We start from the raw sequence: 19226 nt of genomic DNA, 5'->3' as shown, positions 1-19226 counted from the left end.
TACTCTCGTCCGAAGTGATAAATTCCAGTTTATATGGATTGGGTTCTTCTAAATATCTTTGATTCAACTCGAAACATGGGGAGTCAAATCGTTTTACTTTCCCGTCTGATTTATAAACCTCTTTGTAATAAATATCCATGACCACATAACCCAATAAAATGGGATATTTTTTCTGTTTCAATAAATCGAGGACGAGTTGTTTATAATCCATCTTCTTGTTTATCTCGCAGAAAGCCACGTTCGAATGAGTTGACGAATAGGCTCATGGGGCATGAGTTCTTGAAAAATATCTAAAACCTCGGCCAGACTGCGTTGTCGACTTTTACAAATCAGTTGATGCGTTACATCGTTGAAGACGACTTTCTCGGAGAGAATGCATTGACCACGACATTTCTTCTTAAAATAATCCGGATGCATGAGTTTCACGTACCGAATAATGTCTCGAGTCGTTCGTCGTTTCAAGAACCGATGCCATTTCTTCTCGTTTAAAAATTCTCGATGACCGATGCGTTCTCTCTTTTCCACATTCAGAGCTCCAATATCCACGAGCACGGGATGATGGTCCGTGTACACAAAAGAACATAATTTTAAAACGGGAGCCGTTCCTCCGAGTCGATAACAAATACTACACAAGAAAACAATGAACGTGTAAAACGTTTCTGCTAAATATTCCGGTTGAAGAATGCGAGCACTATAAAGTCCAGGATTCATTTCAAAGAGACCTATTGTACATCCCGAACGTTCTCGGAAATGCGTCGCAAAAGGCAACACATACTCCGAACTCAATTGTCGATGAAGAAGGATCAAATCGAAAAAATGTTCGGGCAAGTCACAAGAGCTGCTGGCACTGTAAGATCTCCACTGCATCGAGTGGGAAGTAAACAGGCAGTGGAATCGTCTTTGATTGAAATTATTTAAAATGAGAAAACAGGCATAATCAAAATTCCAAGGACATTTGGAAGGAGCATAATAAACAATTTCTTTCACGTGTTCAATAATAGTATGAGTGGTGGATCGACTCATCATCTTCTTTCTTTAAAAAAGAAAGATGGTGGTGGTCTGTGTCTTAGATATGGATGAGACGCTTGGATACTTTGAAGGAGAAACATTTCAAATTCGACCCAAAACCAATTTCCTGATCCAGTTTTTACGTCTTTGCAATATCGATATCATTTTGTGGAGTAAAGGTTCGGATGATTATGTCGAGCGAGTGATCAACAGTTCAATGCACGATATTGCACGATATGCGTATCGGATATTTGGCCGCACGCAATGTGAAAAGTCGTGCCGAAAGTATAATATTTCAAAATGTTCGGAACATATCAGAGTCTTGTACGATTACGACATTCTTTTAATTGGGGTCGATGATAACGTCAATGAAAATATGGACGAGCGCTATGATTTAAGAATTCACGTGAAGCCGTACAAGCAGATAGATCCCCGTGATCAAGAACTGTATAAAGTAGTGGAAAAAATTACCCAATTTTGTATAGATCATCAACGAGAGTTGTAGATGAAGCGAGATAGGGTTTTTGCTATGTCAGCTGGGAACCCCATTCCGTATAGAGAAGTGAGTACGAGAAAGTTATGTGTATATAGTTCTTGAAGCAATGACGTCATTTTTAAACAAACCAATAGTAAGCCAGTTTTAAAAAATGAGGATTGGGAAAAGGTCGGTTGAAAATCTGGCTGGAAAAAATATGTCAGAAAAATTTACAACCATTAAAAATAAAAAAAAAAAATAAAAATAAAAAAAAAAAAAACTTTTTGTTAATTTTTATCATGTCTTCTGGACATGATAAAAATTAATGACCCCCCTTTTTTGTTTTCAATGATGTCTCAGCATCATGTTTCTAAAATACACGACTCACCATTTCTAAAAATAAAATTCCAACAAAAGAATGAGTCATAGTTTATTTTTAGAAATGGTAAGACATCGTTCAGAGACAAAAGGGTGGTAGTGTTAATTTTTATCATGTCTAAAAACATGATAAAAATTAACAAAAAGTTTTTTTTTTTTTTTTTTTTTTTTTTTTTACTTTCCAGATATTTTTGTTCCAGCTCTCACAAAATTTTTTTTTCCACTCGACTTCATCAACCAAACAAGACATTGCAAAATTCCTTCTAGAATGAATTCTCGCTTATCTATTTAAGTCATCCCATTTTCGCTTCAAATCAGTTTGTGCTGCTAAAGAGGTAACATCTCCTAAGGCCAGTAGTCTAATAACCAAGATACTACATTCTACTTTGTTCGAAAAGAAGAAATCTATTGAGTAAGAATGGATTATTCGTTGATTATCAAGAATATTCTTTCTTCTCCCATCCTTGAGAAAGCTATCGACGAATTAAAAGAACGTCAAGGTGCTCTCAACTTAATATGTCCCAACTGGGAAGATGTTTTAAATCACGATCCGCTGTACGAGACACATTGTCAACAAAAAGTTCAATTTTCCAAAGGAACTCGAAAAGATACTGTTCACATCCGAAACATTATTGGTTTACAAAATTGCTATAATGTTCTCGTGGCTGGTTATTGGTATTTGAAACCGGGGGAGAATAATAAAACAGGAACTTCGTTCATGACTCGACTGTGTGCTCCTTTAACTAAAATTGGCGAAAGCATGAAAGAGAATCCGCAACACAAATTTGCGGAGAATTGTCGTTTTTTCATGGACCGGTGCGATCCCGCGTTTTGCTCTGCTTGTAAAGGAGCCCAAGATAAATTTCAAATTCATAGAAATATGTGGTGTATACGAAAGAGTCGGATCTTTAATGGAGAGGGTTTAAAAAATACTTTTCAGTGTTCGATTGAAAATATGTTTGGTACGACGACTTCTTTTCTAGGTATTCTAAACCTTCAAATTTCTAACCGGTACACGTTCGGAGAAAATTCGTACAAGGTAGGAGGTTTAGTTCGCGAATTTATCTTATTTAAAGAATCTGTTCTGTTCTCGACCGATCTGGATATCGAAACTCCTCTTTCCCTCCCTGTAGTCGAAGAGGTGGAAGAAGGGGAAGAGAAGTGTCCCGAAATTATCGGCATTCCCAATTATTTCAAACCCGTTACTCATTTTTAAATAAGAAGAAAGCATTTAGAAATGGATTTATGGAAAATCCATCGTCGACATTTATTATCCAAACGACGTTACCGATTTTTTGCCAAGATGGCTCAAAAAGAAATGGATCAACTTCCCTATCTCACCCCTCATAATATGTTTATTCATCGAGGTTTATCGGAATCGCTGTTGAGTAACAGTTTTGTGATTACCGATCATATGCTTTCCAGCATTATACACCGAAAAGATAATATTGATCCTCAGTACAGTCAATATTTGAATAAAATCGTTCCTTGCCGCAATTTTAATCAACCTCTCCTCCTTCAGTTAATAGCCACCTCGATCGCGGAAAAGGTGAAAACGGAACAGAAAGAATTACCGATGGACACAAGAGGACTTCCTAAAGACCCAATAGAGGATCCAAACGCTAGGAAAGTAAGTGTTATTAAGGGGGGTCCAGGAACCTCCACGGAGGATGCACTGAATCAAATGTTTGGCGTAAACAAGTAATTTAAAAAATAATGGACGACCCTGTCAAAATGGTGAAGGCTCAACGAAACGATATGGTCTACAGTGTTCGAAAGTATTTATTATCGATCCAGAATCTACAAACCAAATATATATTTTTGCAATATTTTGAACAAATAGGGGCTCAACGAGATAATGCCGGTCTGGTGCATGAAGATCGAGGCGATAAAATAAAAGTTGTGAACCTCTATTGAAAAAAAGAAGATGACGCTTTGGATATTTCTTCTCGTCTTTTATCTTTACCTGATCATGATCTACCTGTTTCGAAATGAGTCCCAAACGACTACAACCCCTCCTTGGCAATCCATTTCCTACCACCCTCCTCAGCGGACGACGCTTTATTCGACTTGTATTCACGCAACCGATTGTGACGACGATCAAATATGTTTTCGGGGTGAATGTCTTCCCAAACTCCTTCCCCATGCTACTTGTTCTTCAGCTACGGGAGAGTGGGTTCTGGTGAATCAAAAAGGATTGAAATTCGCGACCTGTTTTTGTAAATATCCTCATCTCGTCACGCAAAAAGAACGCGGGGGGAATTGTGACGTAGACATTGCTTGCGGAACTCACGGCCGATTAGAAAGTTTAGACAAAGATCCTTTGAAAGAAGGTAAATGTGTTTGCGATTTTGGATACAAGCCGCTTTTGCAAGGTTTCGGGTGTGAAGAAATGACCGCTCACGAACGATTAGCGTTTTCGAAGGAAGAAGAAAAAAAACAACGTATGGGATCCGACCGTATTTTCCGAAAAGTATCTCGCGTCTTTCCAAAAACCCGGTTACTTCCAGCAGCCCTGTTCCTTCGATGCTTTTACAGGTCAGCCTTTAAAACATACTTTTTATCATGCAGAATTTGGAAGTTGTGTGTGTGATCCGAGGTATGGGAATATTGGGGTGCGACTCGATCATCCCTATTATTTGAAAAATAACGATAAGGGCTATAATGCTTGCGCGAATATTTTTAAAAGCGAACCCGATTCCCCGATCCATCATGTGAAACTGTTTGCCTATTTCTACATGTTTGATTATTCGCCGGTCGCGTTCATCGAATTTGAGAATTTAGACCCGACTCAATTATCCTATCCTTTCAATTATTACGTGGTCAAATCCAAGAAACACCATCTACAAATCGAAGAAACGTGGCCTTTTGACTACATGCAATATGTTTTTAAGTACCTTCCCTTTACGGTGCATACGCGTCACTGCCACGAAGATCCTATTTTTCATGTCAAAACGTGCTACGAAACCATTATTCGACAAAACCAGCTCACACGTTGCCAGTTGATCGAGCAAGAACTGGATGGAAAATTAAGTCAACACGCGAACGCCTACACGCTCCTGTATCGATATCCCGTATGTCTTTTTTCAGAGGAGGATCGACGCGTTCCCGAAATTTATCAAGGCCATGTCGTTCTCAAACCTTTCCATTTACTGTTGAAAACCCTCCCAAACCTTCTTCGATCGAACGGAATTCAGATGAAACCGAATGAGGAAGGCATGTGGCATGTTACATATGCGGCGACGTTAGATCCAGCCGTCTTTCCCGATATTAAAGGAGAACCCACGAAAGCGTTGGAAAAAGGTCATTTCTTTTAAAGAGAAAGAGAGAGAAAATCAAAATAAAAGAAAGGGAGACATATAATCAAAATAAAAAGGAAACGCGCTCATGAAGAATCCGAAAAGGAAATGGACCATGAAGATGGGGAGAAGGAGGAAGAAGAACCTACCCATAAACGAATTAAACAGTCGGACGTGTCTCTATTATTAGAGCTTCAAAATAAACACACAGATCCCGGTCAGCAAATGAATCGAGAATTGGAAACGGCTCGCGAAAAATATCTCGTTTCTTATCTACGGAAAGTCATTGAAAAACTGCCCATGAGTAAACATGTTCTAGATTCAACGACCGAAATTCCAGAAGGCTACGAAGGATTTTTAAAAATGTACAGTATCGCTAAAACATGCGTCCATTCGGAAATTCAGTTAAAAAAATTGATGGCGTTTAATTCCATCTTTGACATGTTGAATGGCGTGATCGGGAAAGTCATTCACGATAAATATATCGCTCCATATTTAACGAAACTCGTCACCGATCACGATTTGAATCGGGCTTTTGCCGTATTCCAAGAAACTCTGCAAGCAGACGATACGAACGTATCCACGGAACTCCATTGCGTTTCGTTTTTGATTCAAGACGAATTGTCAAAGAAGGAACCTCTCAAAGTCCCCAATCCTTTGTATAATCGTTTCACGCAGCAAATGTATGCCGTCAGTAAATACGTGACAAGTATATTAATGGCGATCGCAGCGAATCATGCAACTGCATCTACGCCTGACTTTGAAATGATCGGAACACCTAGAAAAGGAGAAAAATAACCAATGAAAAAAAAAGCTTAGGAATACGAAAGTCCATTAGTAGCAAAACATGACAATGTCAGTTGGAAAAATTTTCTAAGAGCTGGGAAAAAAAAAAAAAAAAAAAAAAAAAAAAAAAAAAAAAAAACTTTTTGTTAATTTTTATCATGTGTTTAGACATGATAAAAATTAATTCTACCCCCTTTTTCTTTTTTGTTGTGAATGATGTCTCACACTTTCTAAAACTAGATTTCTAAGCAAAAGAATGAGTCATATCGTTCTTGGAAATTTATTTTAGAAACATGTTGACACCTGATTCAAACCAAAATAAGGGGTGAGGGGTAGTAAAGTTAATTTTTATCATGTCTAAAGACATGATAAAAATTAACAAAAAGTTTTTTTTTTTTTTTTTTTTTTTTTTTTTTTTTTTTTTTTTTTTTAATAGTCAATTCGATGTGGACAAGAAGTTACCCTTTTTTAACCAGAATAAACTTTCACTTAACTATTTGAATCGTCAGTCAGTGCTGTGGACTGGACCCAAGCTTATACTCCATCATAGGAAAAAACCTTCTTATTTGGGTCCATATTCTTAAAAGAATTTCTTTTTTTGAATGTCTATTCTCCATTCGATAAACCACGCAACCAACACCAGAAACACGATCCATCGAAACTGAAATATATAGAAGAGTTTAGGAAAGAAATGAAATCCATGAAATATAGTTTCGGCCGCTTCATGATACCGTAAACGCCGATCAAGGTTGACGAGCTGTTTAACCGGTTCAGGAGCGATTAATAATTGTCTGTCTTGATTCACCAGAATCACGGAATGAGCCCAATCCACCTCACTTAAAGAATCCACGTTGATTTTTTCTGCCGAGGGGTAATTGGGATAAACATGTTCCGTTACATATCGTAAATGCGCGTCTAAGAGTTGAGCTGTAAAAATAATATTTTTGGGATACGTCAATAACAATTGACTTCTTAGAAATTCTTCCTGATAAGGAATCCAAGCTGATGAACGATCAAGAATCGTTTCCATCATGATATTATTTCATCTACTCTGTTTTTTCCTTCTTTACCTATTCCAATGCTTCATGTACCGAAATTTACTCGTCTATTATTCGGGACAATCGATCCCTTTACATTTCAATCTTCTTCAATGGTATCGACAAGTCCATCAAGAAATCACATAATAAAGGAATCATTAGTGGATAAAACAATGTTTGGTTTTAATCTTCGTTCGACTCTCGCCATAACCATTTTAATATGTCTGGTGAAAACACTGGTCATCATGGCCCTCATCGTATATCGTCTCTCCTACGGCAGTGTGGTTTTCGTTTACGATGCTGCTGATCCGAATAAAGTAACGACCAAAGGAACGACAGCGAGCGATTTCTGGACCAACAATAAAATGTTGCTCATTGCTCCAACGGTTGTCAATGCGATCAATATACTAATGGTCGGTTTATTACTTTACGTGTAACCGAAAAGAGAATAAAGACTAGATTCAAAAATACATCACGATGGATACAAAGGCTATCATGGTAATTATCTTATTAGGAATTGTATTTGTCTCGTTACTCAATTTCGGCTACCTGGCAACAGCTATTTACAGTGATGCGACACCCAAAACAGGAGCCGAACATTTTAATCAACGCAACTGGATGTTTTACGTAAATATAATGCTACATATTATTGCTCTGATGCTAGGTGGAGGCATTTTTATGAAAAAGTAATGATTTAATTCAAAAAAATATGACAAGACCTACCCAAGATGAATCCAAAATCTTTCAGAGAAATACTTTCATAGATAACGATGAGTCACTCGTATTCATAAACACGTTCAAGGTGATGGACGGGCGTAACTTCAATCCAAGAAGAAATATACCAACAACTGCTTTTATTGACATCTTGCCCACTCAAGAAGGAAGAACAAGAATGATCAGAGTCAGCTAGAAAAATTTCTCAAGAGCTAAAAAAAAAAAAAAAAAAAAAAAAACTTTTTGTTAATTTTTATCATGTCTTCTAGACATGATAAAAATTCATTCTACCCTCCTTTTTGTTTTGAATGATGTCAACATGTTTCTAAAAATAGATCTCTAAGAATGAATCATACTTTTCTTGGAAATCTATTTTTAGACACATGTTGACATCATTCAAAACGAAAAGGAGGGTAGAGTTAATTTTTATCATGTCTAGAAGACATGATAAAAATTAACAAAAAGTTTTTTTTTTTTTTTTTTTTTTCACTACTAGAAAATATTTTTCTCAGCTCTCAGAAATTTTCCCAGCCAACTCGATTGACCAGATATCACCATTTTCTTACAATAATGAACTTTTACTTATTTATTTAAACCATCCCAGTTTCACTTCAAATCAGTTTGTGCTTGAATACAGCTTCTGTTCAGGTATGTTAATAATATATTTTTTGTTTCTTTGGCTTTTCGCGTTTAGTTTATGTGATTCGTCTTTCGCTATAGAGATCCAATATTTTATAATGGCAATTTTGATTTAAGATGGTCACCATTTTCGCCATTTTCCGTAGCGCTTGATCTGCTCGAGTGTCCATGTTGCGTCTATCTTCATAAGACATATCTAAATACAGCTCATTGGCGTTCGGTTCAATATTTAGGTGATACACTTCATGATTGCGTTCTTTGTCCATGAGAAACTTGAACACATCAAATTCATTTGGCCGGCGATCGGATTTGAACGGTTTCAGGACTCTCGGACTGTAAAGTCGTTTCCCCTTCGGATCAAAGACGAAACCCGGACAAGGTCCACCTTTTTGAGAACGAACTTCCACCTCGTCTGGTTCGACATCTTCTTCGACCTGTCGGCCATTGTCGGAACGATACTGTAATTTAAACCGTCGCCAATTGTCAATAAACGCGTCGAGAGTATCCTCCGATTCTGGAAAATATTGTCGGTAAAGCGTTTCGGCTTGAGTTTGTTCTTCGGGTAATAAATTGGCATACTCCACATATTCAGTGAACAATTTCCGGAAAATAGGATCTTTCTCACTTAAATAAGTGGCCATTTCATCCAACGTCATTTCGTATAACTGTTCGACAAAATTCATGATGGAAGTGCTTTTTTCTTATTATTATTATTATTGAATTTTCAAAGCGGACATTATATCTTCCATTCTCTCACATTGATAGCCGTATTTTAAATATTTGAAAGATGTGATGGCCATGAGCGCTAGAAAAATGACGAGCGTTAAAACCGTGAAATGAAATTTAAAGTGAGTTTCTTCCTCATGCACAATCAACACGCAAATGGAATAGAGTAATCCGCCCGCTAAAGCAAAGATACCGAACGGTTCTAGCTTCGAAATATTCATGGGGATCCTAAAAGCGACTGGGCAACGCTCAAGTTAGTAAATACTTTATTCCAAAATTCTTCGTGAATAGCGAGGGAATTTTCTAAAGAGGCCTGGAACGTTTCGTACTGAGGCAGAGTTTGAGCAAACGATAAAATACAGTCTTTGGGATTCTGCATCGGCGTATGAACTAACCATTCGCGTAACCGGTTCCACGTCTCGGACCAACATTGAATTTCTTGGTTGAACCGATCGGCAATTGAGGGACCGAACGTTTCATTCAAAAACCAAGAAATGCAAGCTACAGTTTGTTTCATAATCGTTTCTGAATTCATGGTTCCTTATTTTTAAATATTTTTTTTTTCATTTATTTCAGAAAAAGAAAAAGAAGAGCAAAGAATGAATCATTTAGACGAATTGTTTCAGTACCTTCTCCAACACAAGAAAACAATTGTGTTTGGGAACCTGAGTCGATTACCCTATGTGATCAACGATTACATTTCCAAACATTTATCCCACCTCACCATTTTTGTCATTTGTCCCTTTTATACGTACCCGTCTTCCCCTCATGTGCGTGTAATTAAACCGGAAGAATTGAGCACGAACACGTGCGATTTATTATTCTACATTGAACCTTTTCCGCATGCCGTTTTACACCACGAAATTAAAACGGCTCAACACCTCGTCATTTTAACGAGCCACATGATTTTTATCGATCGATACCATACGTGTTCCTATTTATCCTATTTTCATTTCCCGGGAAGTTTAGAAAGGTATATGGAAAAACCCAAACAGCTGATGGATTTGGAACAGACGTTCCTTTACAAAACGGATCTACCCGAAGTTAAAGAGTCCAAGAAAGCTCTTTCGATCGGTCCTAGTCCTACCCTGGATCGATGGATCAGTCCCGAGAATCCCGATCCGACTCCCTTAGAAAACATGTCATGGATTTTAATCGATCTCACGTCCTTCCGGAATACGTCGTCACTGTTATTTCATTTTTGGACAGCTTTTGATTACATGCTGAATCATATCGATCGCATTGAAGGCTGGCAATTGTGTTTTAAAACGTCCGCGGAAGCTCGTGCTTATAAGAAACTCGTTCAGAAATGGATCGATTATCTCTGTTGTAGGGAATTCCAGCACGGGAACGTGTTACAATTGAATGAAATTCTCTCCCTCACGCCTTTTTATCGAGCAGGGACGGTCGATCTTCCCATTATTTTAGAAAAGAAACGATTCGAACCTTTGGAATATATTCTTTGCACATCGATTCAAGATGCGTATCGAGCTTCTATGCGATATAACTTAGATCCTGTCGTCGGATCCGTGTTTCGATTGAAATAAAGTCAGAATGAATGATCCTAACGAGGATGATGTTTCGAAGGAAATTCCACCTCTTGGAACACCCGAAGTTATTTATTATGACGATATTCTACCTTCACAAATTCAAAACCAAGTCGACCTTCCGACGATTTCGAACTTCAATTTCCTCTCCACACGTATGCCAAATCCGATGTAACCACTAGCCCTTACATTATTCGACCGTCCGTTTCTCCTTCTTCTCGAAGTTCGAGTCCAAGTTCAAGAAGAAGTCCAAGAAAACGCAGTCCGAGTCCAAGAAGGAGCAGAAGTCCAAGTCTAAGCAGGAGCAGAAGTCCAAGTCCAAGAAGAAGAAAAAGTCAGAGAAATCGTAGTCGTAGTTTAGAAATACGTCATTCTAGAAGAAGAAGTCCTGTAAGAAGAAGTCGTTCGGCTTCCTTTTCATCGTCTGCATCTTCTTCTTCCTCTCCTTCCAATATCAATCGTAGAGGAACACAAAGACCCATTCGTAGAAGACCTATGAGAAAACGTCGAGGATACGTTCTTGGATCTCGAACCGTTCGTGTGGGTCCTAATCGATTGCTTCATAAATATGGTAACCATTCCATTACGTTTGTGACCGAAGGTGGGGCCCACATACGAAATAAGAAAATTCCCAATAAAGCTTGTCGATATCTATTAAGTCATTGCTCACGACGGCATCCAACAGCTCGAGATCGATTGCCACGACAAGCTCGTATTGTTTTGAGAAAGAAAAGAGCTTAAACACAACGAGTTGAAAAAGAAACAATATCCAAGCAATTCACAAAAGCCAAAAAACAATTCAACAAAATAATAAAGTTCACTTACCAAAATGTATATATAATAGACTTTAACTGAAGATCTTTCGAGGCTGGTATCCAAAGCACAAACTGATCTGAAACCGAAACTCGAGTAATTTAAATAGTTAAGTGGAAATCCTTTTTCTGGTTTTATCGATCGAACCAACTGGGAAAAATTTCCAGAGCTGTATTAAAAAAAAAAAAAAACAACTTTTTGTTAATTTTAATCATGTCTTCAGACATGATAAAAATTAACTATCCCCCTTTTGTTCAAATGATGTTAATCTGTTGTCTCAATATGTTTCTAAAAATAGAACATGACTCATTTCTTTCTTGGAAATTTATTTTTAGAAATATGTTCGAAAAGATGAGACATCATTCCCAGACAAAAAGAAGAGAAAGTTAATTTTTATCATGTCTAAAGACATGATAAAAATTAACAAAAAGTTTTTTTTTTTTTTTTTTTTTTTTTACTACCCAACTTTCGCTTCTCCTTTCTACCTCCCCCCTTTCGTTTCACAGTATATAAACAGCTGGAGCTGAGACGATTTTCTCATTTCATACTGAGGACAAGATGGATCAGGAAAACACTGTAACCCTGGAACCTTTGACATTACCCTTGAAGGATCGTCTCAAGTACGTGTTGGATGAAGTCGTGCTGGAAGAATTTAATCAATCTAATTTGTTTACGACTAAAACCACCGTTCAGTTGAGAGTTTTAAAAAGAATAGCTAATATGATGATGTTTCCGTGGACCTTGATTCAAGATTTGAAACCTCTTGTACCCGTCCATCGATACTGTTTAAATACCATTTGGCGTTTATGGATGGATGTGCAACAGCAGTTGGTACAAAATAAAACCATCTCCACGCCAGATGAATGGAATATGATTGAGAAAGTTTTATCTAAAGACTATTCTAGATCGACCGATCTAATAAGACTTTCCAACATCTTATTCAAACGACAGGAAATACCTAAGATAGAAGTGTATAAATTATTTGCCGTAGACGGATTGCTGGGCGAGGATCTGCAAAAGTATGTTTTTAATCTACAGTACGGAGGAGATGAAAAAACACCTTTAAACGAACAAGAAGCTCTAGATTTTAAAGCAGTTCATGCTCGAATCGTCTGTTGTTTATATCACGAAGTTTCCAAACAATCGGAATCTCTTCTCTACGTGGATGTGATTCGACGTACTATAGAAGAAATAATAAACACTACACCTTCTACCAGTGATGAAGTAAGCGAATGGGGTGCATTGTATTTAAAGTATCTTGGAGAGGATCTATTTTCAAATATATTTTACGAAATTAAAGTCTGGAAGACGAAAGAATTGGAACAATACCAGGCGAAAAAGAATCAACAAGAAAATAATTCTCAAAAGAGAAAGAATGTGAGAGAGGATCCTAGAATCAAGAAGAAAAACAGAAATAATATGTCGGACCCTACTTTAGCTTCAAGTGATTATTTCGACCCTTCGATTGTCGATTTGCAACCTGTTCGTTATCCTTCTCCCAAGAGTCCACCTCCATCGGAAAAGCGGGAAGAAGATCCTATTTCTCCCGAGAGTCCACCTCCATCGGAAAGGGGAGGAGAAGATCCTGTAGAAGCTTCCTTCGAAAGACTAGAGTGTGAAGACGAAAATGTAGAAACTACAAGTAGTGAACAAGGCAAAATGAACCCCTAGAGACTCGGAACATTTTTTCCATGGCTCTTTAATGGAATATAAAGAGTGAACAGTCCAATAATACATTGAAGGTATGTGGGAGACTATATATATATTTTTTTTGGAATAGATTTAAATACTTTAGATGCACAAATATTAGACGAAATGAACTTGTTTTTGTCCTTTACAAGAAGAACTACTAACCATGATAAAATGTTTTTTGAATAGCATCCTTTCCAAAATATTTTTTCATCAGGTTCCATCCTCAACTGTAAAAACTGATTTTGACAAGATTTTATAGATAAGATAGTTCATTAAAAAAATTTTTGAGAACTGGTTTTTATCGCTATTCCATACGCAACTGTAAAAACTAAAATTTATAGGATTTTATAGTTGAGACAATTTATTTTTTAATTAAAAAAAATTTTTTTGGAACTGGTTTTTGTATATGTTCCATACGCAACTGTAAATACTGAATTGAATCTCATTTTATACTTGTTACTATATAAAAAAAGAATCCTTTTATTTTTGTTGTTAAAAAAGCAACAACATCGAACATTTTTTCGATATATAGGAACAAAGCCCTCCTCCAAGATGAAATGGGATTCGCTTCAAAATAGAAATGAATATACTGTCACTTCTTAAGATCTCGATCACGCTATTCGGTATGCTCAAGAAGCGACTCAACTCTATATTTACGAACAAGCTCTTCAAAGTCGGTACGCTTTTATTTTTAAACATACCACCTTCCAAATAAGAAAAGCCGACTCCAAACGGGATTACTACATTCCTAAAACCCTCGATCCGGAACAATGTCACGTCGTCGAAAAATTTGTTTTTACGCAAACGGGATGTGACATGATTGCCTGCTTCCCTTTCCAAGAAAATTTAGAATCGTGTTCCCTGGAAGATGAACCGCGATGGATTCGACTCGGAACGGGTTTCAGTTTAGCTTGCCAACCCACCTGCGATCGTTTATATTCCAACACGCAGCAGAGTATGCACACGGAATATCGAAATGGAAAATGTGTAGCCGTAAATCTCGCCAAGAAATTATTAGCTCTCTTGCCCGAACAAGTTTTCTTTCAATCAAATCATCCTTCTCTTCCTCGTCATCATGCCGGCCTCAATCTCGTCGAGGGTCATTTACGACTCAACCAGCCTTATTGTGAAGCGTACGGTCTTGTTTTCAACGGGTCTGATTGTGTGACTACGACGGGGCAAGATATTGGCGAATTTTTCTTGGGAAGCAGTATCTATCGATCTATTTCCACTCTGCAAAAAAATCATACGTTACCACCATATCCTCCTCATCTTCCCGACTTTGTACAAAACTGGCCCAAGAAACATTCCTAAAACCCTCGATCCGGAACAATGTCACGTCGTCGAAAAATTTGTTTTTACGCAAACGGGATGTGACATGATTGCCTGCTTCCCTTTCCAAGAAAATTTAGAATCGTGTTCCCTGGAAGATGAACCGCGATGGATTCGACTCGGAACGGGTTTCAGTTTAGCTTGCCAACCCACCTGCGATCATTTATATTCCAACACGCAGCAGAGTATGGACACGGAATATCGAAATGGAAAATGTGTAGCCATAAATCTCGCCAAGAAATTATTAGCTCTCTTGCCCGAACAAGTTTTCTTTCAATCAAATCATCCTTCTCTTCCTCGTCATCATGCCGGCCTCAATCTCGTCGAGGGTCATTTACGACTCAACCAGCCTTATTGTGAAGCGTACGGTCTTGTTTTCAACGGGTCTGATTGTGTGACTACGACGGGGCAAGATATTGGCGAATTTTTCTTGGGAAGCAGTATCTATCGATCTATTTCCACTCTGCAAAAAAATCATACGTTACCACCATATCCTCCTCATCTTCCCGACTTTGTACAAAACTGGCCCAAGAAACATTCCTAAAACCCTCGATCCGGAACAATGTCACGTCGTCGAAAAATTTGTTTTTACGCAAACGGGATGTGACATGATTGCCTGCTTCCCTTTCCAAGAAAATTTAGAATCGTGTTCCCTGGAAGATGAACCGCGATGGATTCGACTCGGAACGGGTTTCAGTTTAGCTTGCCAACCCACCTGCGATCGTTTATATTGCAACACGCAGCAGAGTATGGACACAGAATATCGAAATGGAAAATGTGTAGCCGTAAATCTCGCCAAGAAATTATTAGCTCTCTTGCCCGAACAAGTTTTCTTTCAATCAAATCATCCTTCTCTTCCTCGTCATCATGCCGGCCTCAATCTCGTCGAGGGTCATTTACGACTCAACCAGCCTTATTGTGAAGCGTACGGTCTTGTTTTCAACGGGTCTGATTGTGTGACTACGACGGGGCAAGATATTGGCGAATTTTTCTTGGGAAGCAGTATCTATCGATCTATTTCCACTCTGCAAAAAAATCATACGTTACCACCATATCCTCCTCATCTTCCCGACTTTGTACAAAACTGGCCCAAGAAACATTCCTAAAACCCTCGATCCGGAACATTGTCACGTCGTCGAAAAATTTGTTTTTACGCAAACGGGATGTGACATGATTGCCTGCTTCCCTTTCCAAGAAAATTTAGAATCGTGTTCCCTGGAAGATGAACCGCGATGGATTCGACTCGGAACGGGTTTCAGTTTAGCTTGCCAACCCACCTGCGATCGTTTATATTCCAACACGCAGCAGAGTATGGACACGGAATATCGAAATGGAAAATGTGTAGCCGTAAATCTCGCCAAGAAATTATTAGCTCTCTTGCCCGAACAAGTTTTCTTTCAATCAAATCATCCTTCTCTTCCTCGTCATCATGCCGGCCTCAATCTCGTCGAGGGTTATTTACGACTCAACCAGCCTTATTGTGAAGCGTACGGTCTTGTTTTCAACGGGTCTGATTGTGTGACTACGACGGGGCAAGATATTGGCGAATTTTTCTTGGGAAGCAGTATCTATCGATCTATTTCCACTCTGCAAAAAAATCATACGTTACCACCATATCCTCCTCATCTTCCCGACTTTGTACAAAACTGGCCCAAGAAACATTCCTAAAACCCTCGATCCGGAACAATGTCACGTCGTCGAAAAATTTGTTTTTACGCAAACGGGATGTGACATGATTGCCTGCTTCCCTTTCCAAGAAAATTTAGAATCGTGTTCCCTGGAAGATGAACCGCGATGGATTCGACTCGGAACGGGTTTCAGTTTAGCTTGCCAACCCACCTGCGATCGTTTATATTCCAACACGCAGCAGAGTATGGACACGGAATATCGAAATGGAAAATGTGTAGCCGTAAATCTCGCCAAGAAATTATTAGCTCTCTTGCCCGAACAAGTTTTCTTTCAATCAAATCATCCTTCTCTTCCTCGTCATCATGCCGGCCTCAATCTCGTCGAGGGTCATTTACGACTCAACCAGCCTTATTGTGAAGCGTACGGTCTTGTTTTCAACGGGTCTGATTGTGTGACTACGACGGAGCAAGATATTGGCGAATTTTTCTTGGGAAGCAGTATCTATCGATCTATTTCCACTCTGCAAAAAAATCATACGTTACCACCATATCCTCCTCATCTTCCCGACTTTGTACAAAACTGGCCCAAGAAACATTCCTAAAACCCTCGATCCGGAACAATGTCACGTCGTCGAAAAATTTGTTTTTACGCAAACGGGATGTGACATGATTGCCTGCTTCCCTTTCCAAGAAAATTTAGAATCGTGTTCCCTGGAAGATGAACCGCGATGGATTCGACTCGGAACGGGTTTCAGTTTAGCTTGCCAACCCACCTGCGATCGTTTATATTCCAACACGCAGCAGAGTATGGACACGGAATATCGAAATGGAAAATGTGTAGCCGTAAATCTCGCCAAGAAATTATTAGCTCTCTTGCCCGAACAAGTTTTCTTTCAATCAAATCATCCTTCTCTTCCTCGTCATCATGCCGGCCTCAATCTCGTCGAGGGTCATTTACTACTCAACCAGCCTTATTGTGAAGCGTACGGTCTTGTTTTCAACGGGTCTGATTGTGTGACTACGACGGGGCAAGATATTGGCGAATTTTTCTTGGGAAGCAGTATCTATCGATCTATTTCCACTCTGCAAAAAAATCATACGTTACCACCATATCCTCCTCATCTTCCCGACTTTGTACAAAACTGGCCCAAGAAACATTCCTAAAACCCTCGATCCGGAACAATGTCACGTCGTCGAAAAATTTGTTTTTACGCAAACGGGATGTGACATGATTGCCTGCTTCCCTTTCCAAGAAAATTTAGAATTGTGTTCCCTGGAAGATGAACCGCGATGGATTCGACTCGGAACGGGTTTCACTTTAGCTTGCCAACCCACCTGCGATCGTTTATATTCCAACACGCAGCAGAGTATGGACACGGAATATCGAAATGGAAAATGTGTAGCCGTAAATCTCGCCAAGAAATTATTAGCTCTCTTGCCCGAACAAGTTTTCTTTCAATCAAATCATCCTTCTCTTCCTCGTCATCATGCCGGCCTCAATCTCGTCGAGGGTCATTTACGACTCAACCAGCCTTATTGTGAAGCGTACGGTCTTGTTTTCAACGGGTCTGATTGTGTGACTACGACGGGGCAAGATATTGGCGAATTTTTCTTGGGAAGCAGTATCTATCGATCTATTTCCACTCTGCAAAAAAATCATACGTTACCACCATATCCTCCTCATCTTCCCGACTTTGTACAAAACTGGCCCAAGAAACATTCCTAAAACCCTCGATCCGGAACAATGTCACGTCGTCGAAAAATTTGTTTTTACGCAAACGGGATGTGACATGATTGCCTGCTTCCCTTTCCAAGAAAATTTAGAATCGTGTTCCCTGGAAGATGAACCGCGATGGATTCGACTCGGAACGGGTTTCAGTTTAGCTTGCCAACCCACCTGCGATCGTTTATATTCCAACACGCAGCAGAGTATGGACACGGAATATCGAAATGGAAAATGTGTAGCCGTAAATCTCGCCAAGAAATTATTAGCTCTCTTGCCCGAACAAGTTTTCTTTCAATCAAATCATCCTTCTCTTCCTCGTCATCATGCCGGCCTCAATCTCGTCGAGGGTCATTTACGACTCAACCAGCCTTATTGTGAAGCGTACGGTCTTGTTTTCAACGGGTCTGATTGTGTGACTACGACGGGGCAAGATATTGGCGAATTTTTCTTGGGAAGCAATATCTATCGATCTATTTCCACTCTGCAAAAAAATCATACGTTACCACCATATCCTCCTCATCTTCCCGACTTTGTACAAAACTGGCCCAAGAAACATTCCTAAAACCCTCGATCCGGAACAATGTCACGTCGTCGAAAAATTTGTTTTTACGCAAACGGGATGTGACATGATTGCCTGCTTCCCTTTCCAAGAAAATTTAGAATTGTGTTCCCTGGAAGATGAACCGCGATGGATTCGACTCGGAACGGGTTTCAGTTTAGCTTGCCAACCCACCTGCGATCGTTTATATTCCAACACGCAGCAGAGTATGGACACGGAATATCGAAATGGAAAATGTGTAGCCGTAAATCTCGCCAAGAAATTATTAGCTCTCTTGCCCGAACAAGTTTTCTTTCAATCAAATCATCCTTCTCTTCCTCGTCATCATGCCGGCCTCAATCTCGTCGAGGGTCATTTACGACTCAACCAGCCTTATTGTGAAGCGTACGGTCTTGTTTTCAACGGGTCTGATTGTGTGACTACGACGGGGCAAGATATTGGCGAATTTTTCTTGGGAAGCAGTATCTATCGATCTATTTCCACTCTGCAAAAAAATCATACGTTACCACCATATCCTCCTCATCTTCCCGACTTTGTACAAAACTGGCCCAAGAAACATTCCTAAAACCCTCGATCCGGAACAATGTCACGTCGTCGAAAAATTTGTTTTTACGCAAACGGGATGTGACATGATTGCCTGCTTCCCTTTCCAAGAAAATTTAGAATCGTGTTCCCTGGAAGATGAACCGCGATGGATTCGACTCGGAACGGGTTTCAGTTTAGCTTGCCAACCCACCTGCGATCGTTTATATTCCAACACGCAGCAGAGTATGGACACGGAATATCGAAATGGAAAATGTGTAGCCGTAAATCTCGCCAAGAAATTATTAGCTCTCTTGCCCGAACAAGTTTTCTTTCAATCAAATC

The sequence above is a fragment of the Stegodyphus dumicola genome, chromosome 9, assembly GCF_044657685.1.
Source record: "Stegodyphus dumicola isolate Sdum_Otavi_A_Nest chromosome 9, ASM4465768v1".
NCBI lineage: Eukaryota > Metazoa > Arthropoda > Arachnida > Araneae > Eresidae > Stegodyphus > Stegodyphus dumicola.
Note: the sequence above shows the minus strand (reverse complement) of the source record.